Here is a 16,955-nt window from a genome sequence, read left to right on the forward strand (position 1 = left end):
GTTGTAGAGATATCCCTTACAAATCAAGACTTTGTATTATTTTGAAGACACTCATCAAGACATTTGTAAATGTGCCTGATATCTTGAAGGATATAAGACACGTAATTGAGAGAACCTAAAATTTTTTTGAAGTTGGCTTTTCTAGGATACGTCATCACCAAAGTTTGAGACAAAGACTATTGGATGGGTTTTAATAAGGCTCAAATAAATTTAAAATCCAAGAAAACGGGTCTGAGTTTCATATTATTTGATTCTTGGTATGGACACAACTAGCTGATTTCTTTTGATTACATTAATGAATGTATGTAGATGTTTAAACTGTTGATCTTAATGGTTTTAGAAAATATCAACACATCATCCATATAAACTATAGAAATTTGTTGAAAGAATTGAAAATATCATTCATAATCTTCTGAAATTTGGATGGAGCGTTTTTTAGCCTAAATGGCATAACATTCCTCTCGTATTTTCTAAATTTGACATAAATGCTATTTTATATTTGTCCTTTTAGGAAATTAGAATTTTCCGAAATTCCAATTTCATGTCGAATTTTATAAAAATATTTGACTCTAAATTCTTTTTATCAAATCATTTTTTTTTTTGGATTGGATATCTTATTTATTCTAAAACCTTATTCAAAGGTTTGTAGTTAATTACCCGTATCAGAATTTCTGGTGCCATGTTGTTAACCTAAAATGTCAGACATGACCACATGCTCTTTGAAGACCTTATCAGCTTCCTCTGCAAAATATCACCTAAAATGTCACAGTATTTAGTGTTTGATGCTTTTTGACTTAACTCTAGGGTTCTATTTACAGTGAACTTGTGATAATTTTTGTCAAATTATATATTTGAATACCTAATACATTAAGATATAATATCTTATTTAAATAATATTAAAATGTCGTAGAATATCATAATATATGTTTAATTAATATGAATCGCATTCAAATTTCAAATATATATTTTTATTTAATGTTTATGATACACATCAATTATTTTAATATTTGACATATCAAATACGTTAATATGTTTTGATATTATACTTCAAGACTATAGGAACTTGCTAAGAGGACCTGAGAGTTACATTGGCCCACAATGCATCTCATGGACGATGCAAAACTATGGCGGCGCTTGAAGGTGAATGGTATAAAACACTGGTAATGCACCAAAAAATCATGGGAAGACTATTGATGGAATTGAAGCAATTGGCGCTCCTCTGGATGGGTTTCCAATCAAAGACCTAATGTTTGATGTTGACTCTTTTGAAGAAAGAGCCACAGGATCGAACAACAAGAAACGTGGCAGTAGCTCTGAGAACTCTATCACACACATAAAAATACGTGTCGAAGAGTTAGACATTATACAGAAGATCTGGCTTTCATCGAGGAGACCCGAGTTTGATTCTCGACAGTGAAATTTTATTTTCTTATTTCTTTTATTTTATAGTTTCATCTTTTGTCACCAATTATATTTAAACTTTACTTCTCATAATGGATGAGTTCAATAGTATCTTAAATTCAAAAGACTTTTATGAACTTGGTTTGAGAGGCACTATAATGGTCAAGTTTAATAGTATCCTAGATTAAAAAGACTTTTATGAACTTTGAACCTTTAATAGTGTTATGTCATAGATATTTGATTCAATTTCAACAAGTGAGGTTGACGTCATTCAAATGGTTAATGTGATAATTCGGTCATTTTCAAGGCCTCTTTTGTTGAACGCCATCATGGCTGAGATGACTGAGATGAGCACCAGAGTGAGGGTCGTAAAGAACCACACCCCAAGCCAAGCTCATGATGGGCTTAACAAACTGAAAATTCAAAAACACAAACCCTTAAATGGGAACGGGGATGCTAAGGAATTAAAGAACTTTATTTTTGACGGATAACAATACTTGAAGGTTACAGGAACTTGCTCATAGGACCTAAGAGTTACGTTGGCCACAATGCATCTCATGGCGGTGGCGCTCAAAGGTGGATGATATAAAAAATGAGTCATGCACCATAAACCCATGGGAAGACCGTTGATGGAATCGATGCAATCGACGCTCCCCTTGATGGGTTACCAATTAAAGACCTGACGTTTGATATTGACTCTTTTGAAGAAAAAGCCACATGATCAAACACCTCGAAATGTCGCGGTAGCTCTAAGAACTCTATCATACAACCTGAGAGTTGAGGGCTACAGGAACTTTCTCATACGACCTGAGAGTTACGTTAGCCGCAATGCATCTCATGGATGATGCAAAACTAGGGTAGTGCTCGAAGGTGAATGGTATAAAAAATGGGTCATGCACCATAAACTCATGGGAAGATCGTTGATGGAATCGATGCAATCGACGCTCCCCTGGATGGGTTGCCAATCAAAGACCTAACATTTGATATTGACTTTTTTTTAAGAAAGAGCCACACAATCGAACAGCTTGAAACGTCGCGGTAGCCCTGAGAACTCTAACGCACGCAGGGAAGGACGTGTCGAAGAGTTAGACATTAAGCAAAAGATCATGCTAAAACTCTTCAGCGATCTGACAAAAGACTTCAGGACATCAACACAAAAAATCCATTGTCGTCCAGTGATTAAGATATCTAGCTTTCACCCTCGAGACTTGAGTTCAATTCTCGGCAGTGGAATATTATTTTCTTATTTCACTTTATTTTACAGTTCATATCTTAGATTAAAAAGACTTTTATGAACTTCGTACCTTTGTTTTAGTTATGTTATAGATATTTTGTTCAATTTCAAATGGTTAATGCGATAATCCAGTCGTGTTCGAGGTCTCTCTTGTTGAATGACATCATGATTGAGATGAGCAGGTGATTCAAATGGTTAATGCGATAATCTAGTCGTTTTCGATGTATCTCTTGTTGAACGACGTCATGGTTGAGATCAAAGACGCTCCTCTGGATGGGTTGCCAATCAAAGACCTGACGTTTGATGTTGACCCTTTTGAAGAAAGAGCCACACGATCGAACAACTCGAAACATCGCGGTAACTCTGAGAACTCTATCACACACATGAAAGGACGTGTCGAAGAGTTAGACATTACCCAAAACATCATAGTAAAACTCTTCGGCGATTAGACAAAAGACTTTAGGACAACTACACCAAAAATTCATTGTTGTCCAACGGTTTGGATATTTGGCTTTCACCTAGGAGATTCTGGTTTGATTCTCTGAAATTGAATATTATTTTCTTAATTCTTTTTATTTTATAGTTTCATCTTTTGTCACCAATTATATTTAAACTTTACCTCATTTTGAGGGGCACTGTAATGGTCAAGTTCAATAGTATCTTAGATTAAAAAGACTTTTATGAACATCGTACCTATGTTAGTGTTATGTTATAGATATTTGTTTCAATTTCAACAAGTGGGGTTGAGGTGATTCAAATGGTTAATGCATAATCCGGCTATTTTCAAGGTCACTCTTGTTGAACACCATCATGGTTGAGATGAGCACCCGAGTGAGTTTGACAAGGAGACCCGAATTTAAACTTTACCTATGTTTGAGAGGCACTATAATGGTCAAGTTCAATTGTATTTTAGATTAAAAAGACTTTTATGAACTTTGTACCTTTGTTTGTGTTACTTTGTACCTTTGTTTGTGTTGCTTTGTACCTTTGTTTGTGTTGCTTTGTACCTTTGTTAGCGTTATGTTATAGACATTTGGTCAAGTTCAACAAGCGGGGTTGAGGTGATTAAAATGGTTAATGTCACTTTATTTGATTCAAATTGTTAATGTGATAATCCAGTTAAATAGCTACAGGTTATTTCCAAGGTCTCTCTTATTGAACGCCAACAAGGCTGAAATGATTGACATGAGCACCTGAGTCAGTTTGACAAAATTGAAATAAAATCAAATAAAATCACTAAAAAAAATCAATAAATAAAAAAAATTTGAAAAAAAATTAGCCTTATGACACTTCCTTCAACTCGAAGGGCGGTAAATAAAGGATTCCTTCGCCCAAGACCCATGATCCAACAACTCCCAACATAGAAATGATAAGCTATAGAATCATTCCAAGAACCTCAATGGATGGGTTACAAACTCACATTACCAATCTTGACAACTAACTTTGTGTTCAGCAGGACGTTCATTCCTGACACGACGTCGAAGTCATCCATTTTAACTATCACTAAACAATTTGCCTAGTCCAAGGCTCCAGCTTGATTAGAGTTCTCATTGTGACTCTTAAGATAGGTAAAGCTTCCAATTTGACGGCGTTCATCTTTCCTGTATCTTGATGCCAAAGGATGTTAAAATATTTTGCATCGGTCTCCATCATGAGTTGTGGGTGGCTCTAGAGTTGACAATGGTGTTCCTTACTACTTTGTACTTTATCCAAACCTCGACATACATAATATATATATATTCATTTAACTATAACACATATGGTCCATGGAAGAATTGTAGCTCTTATGCTCATTAATATTATAATGGCTACTACCTAAATTATAATCTAAAGTTGATAATTGATTTCCAAGTAGCCAACCCTAAATTTGCAATCATTGTGGAGTGATTGAAATTACAATGGAAGTAGTTTAAACTCCTAGTACCTTAAATGAAGTTGGTCTCTTCTAATAAAACACGAATCTCTTTAATATCATTAATACAATTATGCTTCATCTTGAACCTACTAACATGAAACTAAAACTGCATTCAATTTAACTCCATTTTATTGTCATCTTGAATGACGTGTAGGATATATTCTTGATTTACCTTGATATTTCATATTAGTTAAGCTTTTTGCAAAATCACAATTAGACAACAACAAAGATGAACTTAGGTCTGTTTATTATTTTAAAGAAAATTTCTTTCTCCATCTTATTCCTAATAACTCTGTAACTAAATTCATATTATGTTAAGAAATAAATTTTTTACTCGCAAGAAGTAAAATATGCAACTTTAACTAAAATTTCATCTAAACAAATTTTATTGCCATACAACATAGATTACAATTATAGCCTTCAAACAAAAACTAGAGTAGTTGTGGTGAACGGGATAAAAACTCTAGTGTTCATCCATAATATACAACCACTACCTAAATTATGACATAAAAATTTGAAAACATAAGTTGTAGTTGAAAATTACATAAAACAATCCCCTAAATCCAAGAACTGGTTTCCAATTAGTAAATCCTAAAGATAGTAGCTAACATAAAGTAATTGAAGCTCACATGAAGTAATTTAAAGTTACAGTTGTTTGGTTTTATGTCCTAAAACTCATAGTTTGTAAACAAAGATATATTCTATAAAGTTATTATTGATGTTTATTCAGTAAAAATTGCTATTGAATAAAGTGAACTTTACGATCATTAATCGAAATCCAATAAACTAATAACACTCTAGCTATAGTATGATTACTTGAACTATATGTAGAGACATAAGAGTGGATCAAGTTCAAGTATATAGTCAAAATGATCTATAGTATAAGGATAAGGTTGAGTACCTTATTCTGGGGACACTATGGATGCGGCCCACTTTTGTATATGATATAAACAATGTGATCACTAAATTGTACATGTGGAGACATGTGAGTGGGGGCGTCTTATGCAATGAGTATTGCATAATATCGGACCATGAAGAAAACCACTCTCACTTTATAATGTCGTTTACTGTTGAGACTGATTTTCTTTTCATTCGATAACCTAGGTAACTCGGTTTTAATCATGAGCTAACCATGAACTCCTGTTTATTCGAAATTATCCTTAGATTTGCATGGGTGAGAGTGGCTCTAGTTCGCCGACTCAACAGGCCTCCCATTTCAGGGGTAAGACTGGGTGAATGGCTGGGGACGTGGGGTGTAAGACGGAATTCACTCCTACCCACTTTTAGGGATAGAAGAAAGGTAGTTCCCTTAAGCACTGACTCTAGGTCTTGAACAAGGGGCCCCACCCTCTCATTGGCCTGAGAGGGATTCGGTTTACTGGTTGGACCACAAACCAATTGTTCATTAGAGGATCAGTGAGACATAAGGAACAAGAAGTAACTTTAGGGGTAAAACGGTAAATTGACCCAGCTCTAGTTACGAACAACCTGTGAAGGATCGACTTACTAATCATGGTTATATCAGATGGACATAAATATATCTATAGTGAGGGGAGTGCAACTACTAGGCTATAGTGGAGTGTCCTAGTAGTTAAGGAATGTTGGTTAACCAGGTTAATGAGTTTAACTGGTTAATCTTGGATCTACAGGTCCATTAGGTCCCTCTGCTAGCTCATATTGGACTAAACCATAGAACAGTGTGAAATACTAGACCATCAACTTTTTGTTTTATAGTCCAACAACCGCCCAAGAAAATAGATTTCAAACTTGAGAGAAAAAAATATATTGAGTAGGAGTTAAAAATGTTGCATTTTTTTTATAAAAAATATTTAGTCTAGTGGTATGATTCTCGCTTAGGTTGCGAGAGGTCCTAAGTTCAATTCTTGGAATGCCCCTATGTTCATTAAAAGATTTGCCTCAAAAAAAGCAAGTGCTACAATTTTATTCTTTTTACACTACTTCTATTCTTTTTTCTTCTGTTAGAGTAATTATCAATTCTTTTTTCTTCTCTTAGAGTAATTATCAAATTTTTACACTACTTCTAATTATCTTTTTTAAAACATAACTTTTATTCTTTTTACACTACTTCTATTCTTGTGTACGGCACGATAAATGTCTCAAATGGAACTATCAATTATCTTTTTTAAAACATAACTTTTATTCTTTTTACTACTTCTATTCTTTTTTCTTCTCTCTACCGTAATTATCAAATTTTTACACTACTTCTAATTATCTTTTTTAGAACATAACTTTTATTTTTTATTCTTTTTACACTACTTCTATTCTTTTTTCTTCTCTCTACAGTAATTATCTTTTTACACTACTTCTATTCTTTTTTCTTCTCTATACAGTAATTTTTCTTCTCTACTACTTCTATTCGTTTTTCTTCTCTCTACAGTAATTATCTTTCTACAGTAAATGCTCTTTTAATACTTGTGTACTCCACGATATATGTCTCAAATGGAACTATCAATTTTTACACTACTTCTATTTTTTTTCTTCTCTCTACAATAATTATATTTTTTAGAACATAACTTTTATTCTTTTTACACTACTTCTATTCTTTTTTTCTTCTCTCTACATTAATTATCTTTCTACAGTAATTATCTTTTTACACTACTTCTATTCTTTTTTCTTCTCTCTACAGTAATTTTTCTTCTCTCTACTACTTCTATTCTTTTTTCTTCTCTATACAGTAATTTTTCTTCTCTCTACTACTTCTATTCTTTTTTCTTCTCTATACAGTAATTATCGTAAACCCTATGTAAATAATTTAACAGCGGTCAAGATCTAAAAGATATAATAATAATTGCTCATGGATTTCATTAACAAAATAATAAATGAAATAATGATGATACATAACAGAAACAACTTAATATATGGTCCGGGCATTTGGTTTAGTGGTATGATTCTTGCTTTGGGTGCAAGAGGTCTCAAGTTCAATTCTTGGAATGCCCCTCCAAAAGGAAACAAAAAAAGGAAACAAAAAATAAAATAGTTATCAATGGGCCTAACCCAACGGAATGCCGTGTGGTATGATTATTGTTTTGGGTGTGAGAGGTTAGTACGATAATGGAACTTCAAGCCCATTTAATTAACTCGAAACCCAATTAGCTCACCGACTGTCTCCTCAACCTTGGCGAGTACCTTGGCGAGTATGAGTGCTTGGTAAGAGATAATCTCGAATGAGAAAGATATTCGATTACGGCAACACAACTACCAAAGGCACTAAACCTACGGCAACACAACTACCAAAGGCACTAAACCTAGTAGAGATCTTCGACCTAATGATAATGGAACTTCAAGCCCATTTAATTAAAATCCTCATTCACACTTTCAAGCCCATTTAATTAAAATCCTCATTCACACTTTCAAGCCCATTTAATTAACTCGAAACCCAATTAGCTCACCGACTGTCTCCTCAACCTTGGCGAGTACCTTGGCGAGTATGAGTGCTTGGTAAGAGATAATGTCGAATGAGAAAGATATTCGATTACGGCAACACAACTACCAAAGTGCACTAAACCTAGTAGAGGTCGAATAAAATCCTCATTCACACCTCATTCACACTTTCAAGCCCATTTAATTAAAATCCTCATTCACAAGCACTAAACCTAGTAGAGGTCGAATAAAATCCTCATTCACAACTACCAAAGTGCACTAAACCTAGTAGAGATCTTCGACCTAACGATAATGGAACTTCAAGCCCATTTAATTAAAATCCTCTTTGAACCTTATTGTTGATCGAATCGGATGCAGATCCGAAGTTTACGAATCGAAGAGAAAGTGGATATGAGTTCTACACGCTTTCATTTTCAAAAGCTTCGCTTGCCTACAGTACTTAAACCGAAGAGAAAGTGGATATGAGTTCTACACGCTTTCATTTTCAAAAGCTTCGCTTGCCTACAGTACTTTATTCAGGATCTGAATTCCTTGATCATTTCCTTGGCGGATAACACAAACGAAATCGTTTCTGTGAATGTTTGTTGAATCCACCACACCTAAATGGTGTGAAATTTATCTTATTTATAATCAAATAAATTACAAAGATATGGAAATAGTAATAAATGGGAATAACAATAAATGGAAAGATACCTATGGTAATATGGCATATATTAGATATTTGCCTTATAATAAAATATAAAATATATGGTAAACTATAACTTATTACTAAATATCCTTAACACCCCATCGCAAGCTAAGCGTCGGATTTAAACGAACGTGAAGTTTGAATCTGAAAAATTCAAAGATGTTGAGAAACACTTTTCGTGAAGATGTCAACAACCTGGTTCAGAGGAGGCGCAGAGAAACACTTTCTTGGCCATCGAAAATTGCAGAGGGATCGCCGCTCAGCGACGATGCTGCCTTGGCTTCGGTGAGAATATGTCTAACCCATGAAGAGGGATTGTCGCTTAGAGACGATGCTGTCTTGGCTCTGGTGAGAATATGTCTAACCCCAAGAAGTAGAAGGGGAAACCTAGAGCAAGGGACAAAGACAATGTTGAAGCCGGAAGAGTCGTCACATTGGGCGAAGGAGCCAATTTTGGCGAGAAGGGCAGTTGGAAGAGTCGCCACATTGGGTGAAGGAGCCAATTTTGGCAGGAAGGGCAGCGGCAACTTTGTTGGCGAATAGGCCAGTGCGGCACCCAGATTCCGAAGGTAAATCTCTTCAAAAGGTTGATGGGCTTGTCGAGATTCTGTATATTTATGAAGAGAACACTGATGAGGATCCTGAGATTAGGGTTTCTGTGAAGGATGAAGGGTTGATTGGGAAGAAAATGAGAGAGACTATATTGGCCAAGGGGAAAACCGAATGGGTTGGAAAAGGTGAGGTTGTATGTACAGAGTATGACGAAAGGTGATTTGGAGGTTAATAGGGTGGAGCCGAAGAGTAATCAATTGGCTCCGCCTGCGGCAGGCATGAAGACTGCCCCTGCGGCGTCAAAGCCAGCAGGGGTGGTGGAGAAGAAGATTAGAGGATTCAGAAGCCATTGAAAAGAAAGGATCGGGGTTGTTAAACCGAGGGGGCTCTGATACCATGTGAATGTTTGCTAAATCCACCACACCTAAATGATGTGAAATTTATCTTATTTATAATCAAATAAATTACAAGGATATGGAAATAGTAATAAATGGAAATAACAATAAATGGAAAGATACCTATGGTAATAAGACAAATATTAGATATTTGCCTTATAATAAAATATCAAATATAATATATATGGTAAACTATAATTTATTACTAAATATCCTTAACAGTTTCCTTGACCGCCCATCTTATGAGTCCATTCTTGTCTTGTTGGTTTGTTGTACTATTCTATACCTCTCTCAATTGATAGAAAGACGTTCGGGAGCTGGGAGGGCCTATTGAGGGAACTTTCCTTTTCACGGTAGGCAAAGGTAAAGCGAGAGCTGCATATGTCCACGGTGATCAAGGCAGAGCGACTTCTTCTTTAGAAGAGGTTGGTTTTATCGAAACTGATAGATCCGCTTTCATTAAAGAAAAAATAGTAGCTCTTGGTTTGGCCGATGTCGATTCGTATGGCAATGCGGACTCGACTCAGGATGAGGATTCCGCTGTTCATACTGCTGCTATGAGCCGAAAGAGTTGGTAAGCTATCTCGCTAAACGAAAGAAAAGAGCACGTACGGGTTGACCTTGTTACAAGGGCGGGGGCAAGCCAAAGAAGGTCAGTCGGACTAAGTTAGAACCCTTGATTCGGTTCAGCTAGGTTCTTCCATGCGAGAATGTATGCGTATCGGTATCCTCTTTAGGACCGATTGCTTCCTCTTTTTGTTTATACGTTTGGAGAAACCTGCTAACACCGCCTTTCTTACCAGGTGTGATTCAATCTTTTAGCTCAAACTTTTCTATCGTCCGACGAAAAAAGTAGGAGTACGACTACCTTTTCCTTTTCTTGCCCGAGCCAGGGGATCATTCAGTTTCTACCAAAAGGTTCGCTATCTATTAGTTGTCGTAAACGAATGTATTTCTCATTTCATGTTAGCTCCTCCAAGATCTTCCTGGTCCATAGTAGATGAAACCTTGGACTTCTATCGAACTTATAGCATTGCCTAGTGAGCTCGCGGTTGAGGGTTGGCCTTACAGGAGATCGAGCAGCCTTTCTTTCCCTACCTGATATGCTTTTCCGCTTATCGTGCAACTAGCCAACTAGCCAAAGAGAGAGGGAGAGGGATCATGTCAATCAATTTGTATGTGCATTTTCTCCATCCTATACTTGCCTGCTTAGCTTTTTTAGCCAACATCTCCGGTTATCCCCGAACCAAGAGGTCCTGCTTATCCATACCCAACAGTCACACTTTCAGCCGAAGACTTATTTTTTTCATAAAGTCGGATCATAGATCAAGAAAGAATGAAGCTGCTTACAGGGACAGTTACGCGATACGTCTTTTCATACTCGCCTTTTCTTTAACCCTCCTATCAACCTAGCCATTCTTGCTTATTGCGTTAAGGGGTCTCCCCACTGTAGATTACTCGGATTGGTTCTCGCGTCCCTATGCCAAAAAGGATGGGCGAGTTTGGTTTGAGTGTTCATCGATTGGGTAGATCCATATGCTCCGGGGGGGTGAGACGAGGTGTAGCGCAGTCTGGTCAGCGCACCTGTTTTAGGTATGTTGTCTGCTAAAGGTTTTAGAAAAGAGGGTACAAATTTTCTACATAGGTCATCTATGATCACAATCCTTTTAAGGAAGATGCTCCCAAATAATCGGTGAACAATAGCCTTTAAAGAAGTTTCAAAGAGCAAGAAGAGGTAGAATAGAGAATAGAAGTGAGTTGTGCAAGGAAGAAGGAACTAGTAGGTTTAATTTGGGTTCGTTTGAACTAAAAAACAAACCAAAATTTTTCAAACGAACCCAAATTTAAGACTCACTAGCCCAAAGTCCATATGTGGTAAGAAAAAACCTTCCGTGGCCCAATCCTTATTCGCTGTCCGCATCCAACCATTTCTTTTTCAAGCAACACGTATGCTCTAGGACAAACTCAGGTAACTAGTCAGAAGATGCAGCCCACAACTGAACGGATTTCAAGTGTCACAATCGCACTCTTACAGTAGTGAGACAATGATTATGTGACATTTGTTCTAATCCAATGAACAAGTCAACCATGCAAAATTTAGACTGAATGAACTATAGGAGTGTATGCTCGAATCACGTTTAGAAGAAATATTTTAGAAAACATGAGTGAGGAAATACGTTAAAAATAATTTCAAATAAAGCAATGTTATAAGCTAAAAGTAATTTGTCAATATCTCTATCAACCGGCTCTTCATAAACTCAACGTTGTAGGATGAGGCTGACTTTAGGTCTCGCGACGTGCTTTTAGCTGATCTCAGTATTGAGGAGTCTTTTCCAACCTACTAGGAGCTTTTGAAAATCACTTCTCGGTTTGTTAACTCTTCAAGTCTTATCTGTTGGTGTCTTTCCTACTTTCTTCGCTTGAAACAATTTCTTCTTTGCATGACGTCATACCACCTGCTTTTACTTAATGTTTTCTTGGTCGGAATAATAACGTTTCAAGTTACTGACGTGGACAACAGGGTTAGTCTGTATCCATAGGAGCAATTGGATCCTATATGATGTCTTCCTAATCTTGTGGACAACTTTGACTAGTTCATAGAATTTTCGAACCAATCTTTGGTTCTTGTTGCTTTGAACTCAAAGTTGATCTGACCTTAACTTATCATAACTCTCTATTTGCTTTGAAATTATCGTGGTCGACCCTTCTCTTCCGTCTGGATGGTATTTCTGCGTGAACGTGTGTTGCTTTAGTGGTTTCTTTTTTTTTTTTTGTCTCCCTTCTTTAGTAGAGGTGTTGGCTTGGTGTCTTTGCCAAGCATTTGAGTGATCACTGACAAGAGCCTTTGCAGGTCAAATAAACCCGACTGTGAACATACCATTTTGCTATTTGTAGAATTCAACTAGCTCAAGCTGAGTTGTATGACATCTATTTGTGGTAGGTGACATAAAACTAATCTTGTGGTTGATCTCTCTTGGTGGGGCTAAACCCAATATCTGACCTTCTTGTTTTGGGTCGTGGTGTTCATGTAGTGGCTATAAAGTTTTTGTTGAGGTTGGCACACTTGAGCTCCCCCTTTTCAAATACAACAATGGCAGCAAGTGTAGATTCATCATGGCTAAGATTCTTTCTAAACTGTACTATCGTCATCATTTTCACCCCTCTTGGTTGATGGATGTTTGTCTGAATGATCGTTGCGTTAGACTCCGTTACTACTAGACATTTTGCTAGGGACATGTAAATGACTTTGTGTTCTAGCAGGATTTCAATCCCTGACTCTCTGGGCTCTAGAATGTTGGATATGAAGGCTGAAGATTTATAGTAAAAATGTGATAGAGAAATATATACTAAATAATTATATATAATAGGCGGTTACATATAGTGAAGCTATATATAATAAACTGAAATAATATGTATACCCATTAGTCAGTGCTTCCTAAATGTACATTTTTCATTCTCCATATCCTCTCTTTGCATACCTAAGGTCATTAATACAAAACCATTGGTCAATATTTCTTCTTACATTTTCTCTATCATGTTCTTTGTATTCATTTAGATCAAGTGTGTGCGCTGTTGTGTGATTCTAATAACTAGTATCAGAGCGAGGAGAGATTCACCACAATCTGTGAAGATGGAAAGTTCAAAGACTGGAATTGAAAAGTTTGATGGATTCGATATCAATTTCTAGAAGATGCAGATTGAAGATTATGTGTACGTGAAAGATATTCAGGAACCCATTTTGGGGGTGAAGCTGGATACCATGACCACGGAGGAGTGGAAGCTCAAGGATTGTCACGCCGTAGGGTTAATCTGGTTGACGCTGTCAGGGAACCAAAGAAATTGCGATTCGAAATGGTCCCATTTCGGGACCATCTCAAGTTTCTTCATTTCTAGTACCAAAATTTCATGGATTAGCTGTCTCGCACTGTGCAACGGCAACTCTCTGTTTTTCTAAGGCTAGTCAGATATCTCATGACCACTCTTTTCCTCTTCACCATATCTAGACACTATAACGTTGATCCACTTTTGTCTTATATAGTTAACGTTCACTCTTTAACGTCCAAGGACATTTTATAACTACCACCAAAATCAAAACATACAGTAAACTCATACAAGTTTTACAACATATCATATACTACAAAATAGGGTTAGACTGCTTACTTGGTTGCGGAGAGACGTGACATCGAGCTGAGTCATAGAGATATACGACTCTTTATCCTAAGAAAAAATCTATATCATTTAAAATCTGGCTGCTATGGTACCAACGTGTCACAACCCAAATTTCAAGGGTTCAAAACTCAAATATAAACTAAAATTGAGAGTGAAAACAAATAAAAATAAAAGTAAAAGTAAATTAATATAAAATAAGAAAATGTTGTAAAATTAAAATGAGATTGAGAAAACAATACAACATTAAATATAAAATTAAATTAAATTATAAGAGGGTGTTGTTCAAATTTATCCAAACAGAAAAAGAAAAAAAAATTGTTTGGGATACAATTACAAAAAAAAAAAAAAAGTACAAAAAGACTCAAACACAAAGACAGACTAACACTACATAACAACCCCATCGGTGAGTGCACAAACTTTGAAGGCTCCCTCATCTCAACGGTAAATTCTATTACGAACCCATCCAAAATAATCACACCTGTGACCGCATCTCCTGACTTTACACTGCTAGTCTAAACATGGTTTCGTCATGAAAGCTTTAGAGATAAATCTATCTTTACAAAAATATTTTTCTCTTAATTTATAATTAGTCATAAAAAGAAATAATTAGGTACAAATTTTGTCTAGAATTCAAAACTTTCAAATCTTACTGTTCCTTGACAAGATTAAAATCCAAATTCTTGAACTCCTAGTACCTTAAATAAAATTGGTACCTCTATAAAACAGGAATTTCTCTTAAGATCTTTAAATTCTTATAGACTCCAGACTCAATATCAATAACACAATTATGTTTTATCTTGAACACGCCAAACATGAAACTAAAGTGCGTTCAATTTAACTCCATTTTATTGTCATCTTGAATGATGTGTAGGGTATATTCTTGATTTAAAAGTTCTTGTGACATGACAGTTCATATTAGTAAGCTTTTTGCAAAATTACAAGTTAAAAGACAACAACGATGAACCTAGGTCTATTAGTCAATTCAAAGACAATTTCTTTCTCCATCTTATCAATAATAATAGTTGAACTAAATCCATATTATGAAAAGAAACAAGTTTACGACTCATCAAAACAACTACCTAAATTATGTCCTAAAAATTTGAAAACATAAGTTGCAGTTGATAATTACACAAAAATTTCCCTAAATTCATGAATTCCTGTCCAATTAGTCAATCCTAAAGATTGTAACTAGCATATAGTAATTGAAGCTCCACATGAAGCAATTTAAAGTTTCCCTACATAACTAAAGTTCATCTCATCTTTAATAAAGCATGAATTGCACTGAAGTTCATGAAATGCTTATAGACTCCAACTCTAAGTACTATTAATGCAATTATGTTTCATATGAGTTTGTCATAAATGAAACTAAGGTGCATTCAATACAACTTTATTTTCTTGTCATACGAGGCAAAATAGAAAAATTAAATCAAACAAACTGATGAACTGAACCGAATCAATCCAACCAAAATTGATTAGTTTGTTTCTTTTGTTGGGTTGTTGGTTTATTTGATAACCCTTGTATATTATAACAATTCAACTTTTCGTTTTATAGCCCTCCAACTACTAAGAGAAAAATATATTTGAGTAGAAGCTAAAAATATTGGGTGTTCAAGAAAAGGCATTTGGTTTAGTGGTATGATTCTCACTCGGGGTGCAAGAGGTTTTGAGTTCACTCTTGAAATGCTCCTATGTCTAAATCTCTTCTTATCTATGGACTTCATATTCGAAATCAACCTAACTTCATATTCGACATTTTATACTTACCACCATGCTCTTAATACTCATAGTCTTTCTTAACATCCCATCCCAAGGCTTCATACATATGTTTCAAGTGGTATAACAATGGCATTTGGTCTAGTGTATGAAAGACATTTACCAAAGTAAATAAATACATTAAAATAACACAAGTGACACATATGTAAACTATGTTATTAATATTTTATTTCTATTACATCTTTCCTTATTTATGAAATAATGAGCGGAGATATTTTTCATTTTCACAATTACTGATGACGAGAGGTTTGGGATTTTTTAATGTAAGAATCGTGGGGATGTAGCTTAGATTGTAGAGCGCTTGCTTCCAATGTGGAAAGTACAGAGATCGATACCTTGCATCTCCAAATGAATCGATCACTAAACTTATGAAATAATGGAAAGATTCCATCTTTCCTTATTTATGAAATAATGAGCGTAGATATTTTTTTTCATTTTTACAATTATTGATGACGGGAGGTTTAGGGTTTTCTGATGTAAGAATCGTGGGGATGTAATTCAGATAGTAGAGCGCTCACATCTGATGTGGAAAGTACGGGGTTGATACCTTGCATCTCCAAATGAATCGATCACTAAATATATTATTTCTTTTCAATTTTTTCTTATTTACGACATAATGAGTAGGGATAGTTTTTCATGTCACTATTATTGATGACGAGACGTTTAGGATTTTGTAACGTAAGAATCGTGGGGATGTAGCTCAAATGGTAGACCGCTTTCTTTGCATGCGAGAGGTACGGGGATAGATACCACGCATCTCCAAAATAAAACTATGTTATTAAATATATTATTGAAAATTATTTCTTTTCAATTTTTCCTTATTCATGACAGGTTAAGTAGCGATATTTTTTCATTTTCACTATTATTGATGATGAAAAATTTAGGGTTTTGTGATGCAAGAATTGTGGGGATGTAGCTTCGCTTAGCATGCGAGAGGTACGGCTTAGCATACGAGAAAAGAAACTATTTATTATTAATATTTTATTTCTATTCAATATTTCCTTATTTATGACATAATATGCAGAGATACTTTTTCATATTCACAATTATTTGATGAAGGAACGTTTAGGGTTTTTTGATGTAAGAATTGTAGGGATGTAGTTCAAATGGTAGAGTGTTCATTTCCCATGTGGAAAGTACGGGGATCAATACCTTGCATCTCCGATTGAATCGATTACTAAATATATTATTTTTTTTTCAATTTTTTCTTATTTAGGACATAATGAGCCGGGATAGTTTTTCATTTTCACTATTACTGATGACGAGATGTTTAGGGCTTTGTGACATAAGAATTTTGGGGATATAGCTTAGATGGTAGAACACTCGCTTTGCATGCCAGAGGTATGGGGATCGATACCCTGCATCTCTAGATTTTCTTCATTTTCAATATTATTGATGATGGAAAATTTAGGGTTTTATGATGCA

General features: G+C 35.4%; 1 non-coding gene and 1 pseudogene across 1 annotated transcript; both read left to right on the forward strand.

Annotated features, from left to right (window-relative positions):
• The window catches only part of LOC111438538, a 14,603-nt pseudogene extending 5,058 nt beyond the window's left edge, over positions 1–9,545 (forward strand).
• On the forward strand, positions 7,437–7,508 carry TRNAP-UGG. Its single transcript has one exon. It is a non-coding gene; the product is annotated as a tRNA-Pro (tRNA).
• Positions 9,546–16,955: the final 7,410 nt, after the last annotated feature.

Source organism: Cucurbita moschata, unplaced genomic scaffold, assembly GCF_002738365.1.
Source record: "Cucurbita moschata cultivar Rifu unplaced genomic scaffold, Cmos_1.0 Cmo_Scf00077, whole genome shotgun sequence".
Taxonomy (NCBI): Eukaryota; Viridiplantae; Streptophyta; class Magnoliopsida; order Cucurbitales; family Cucurbitaceae; genus Cucurbita; species Cucurbita moschata.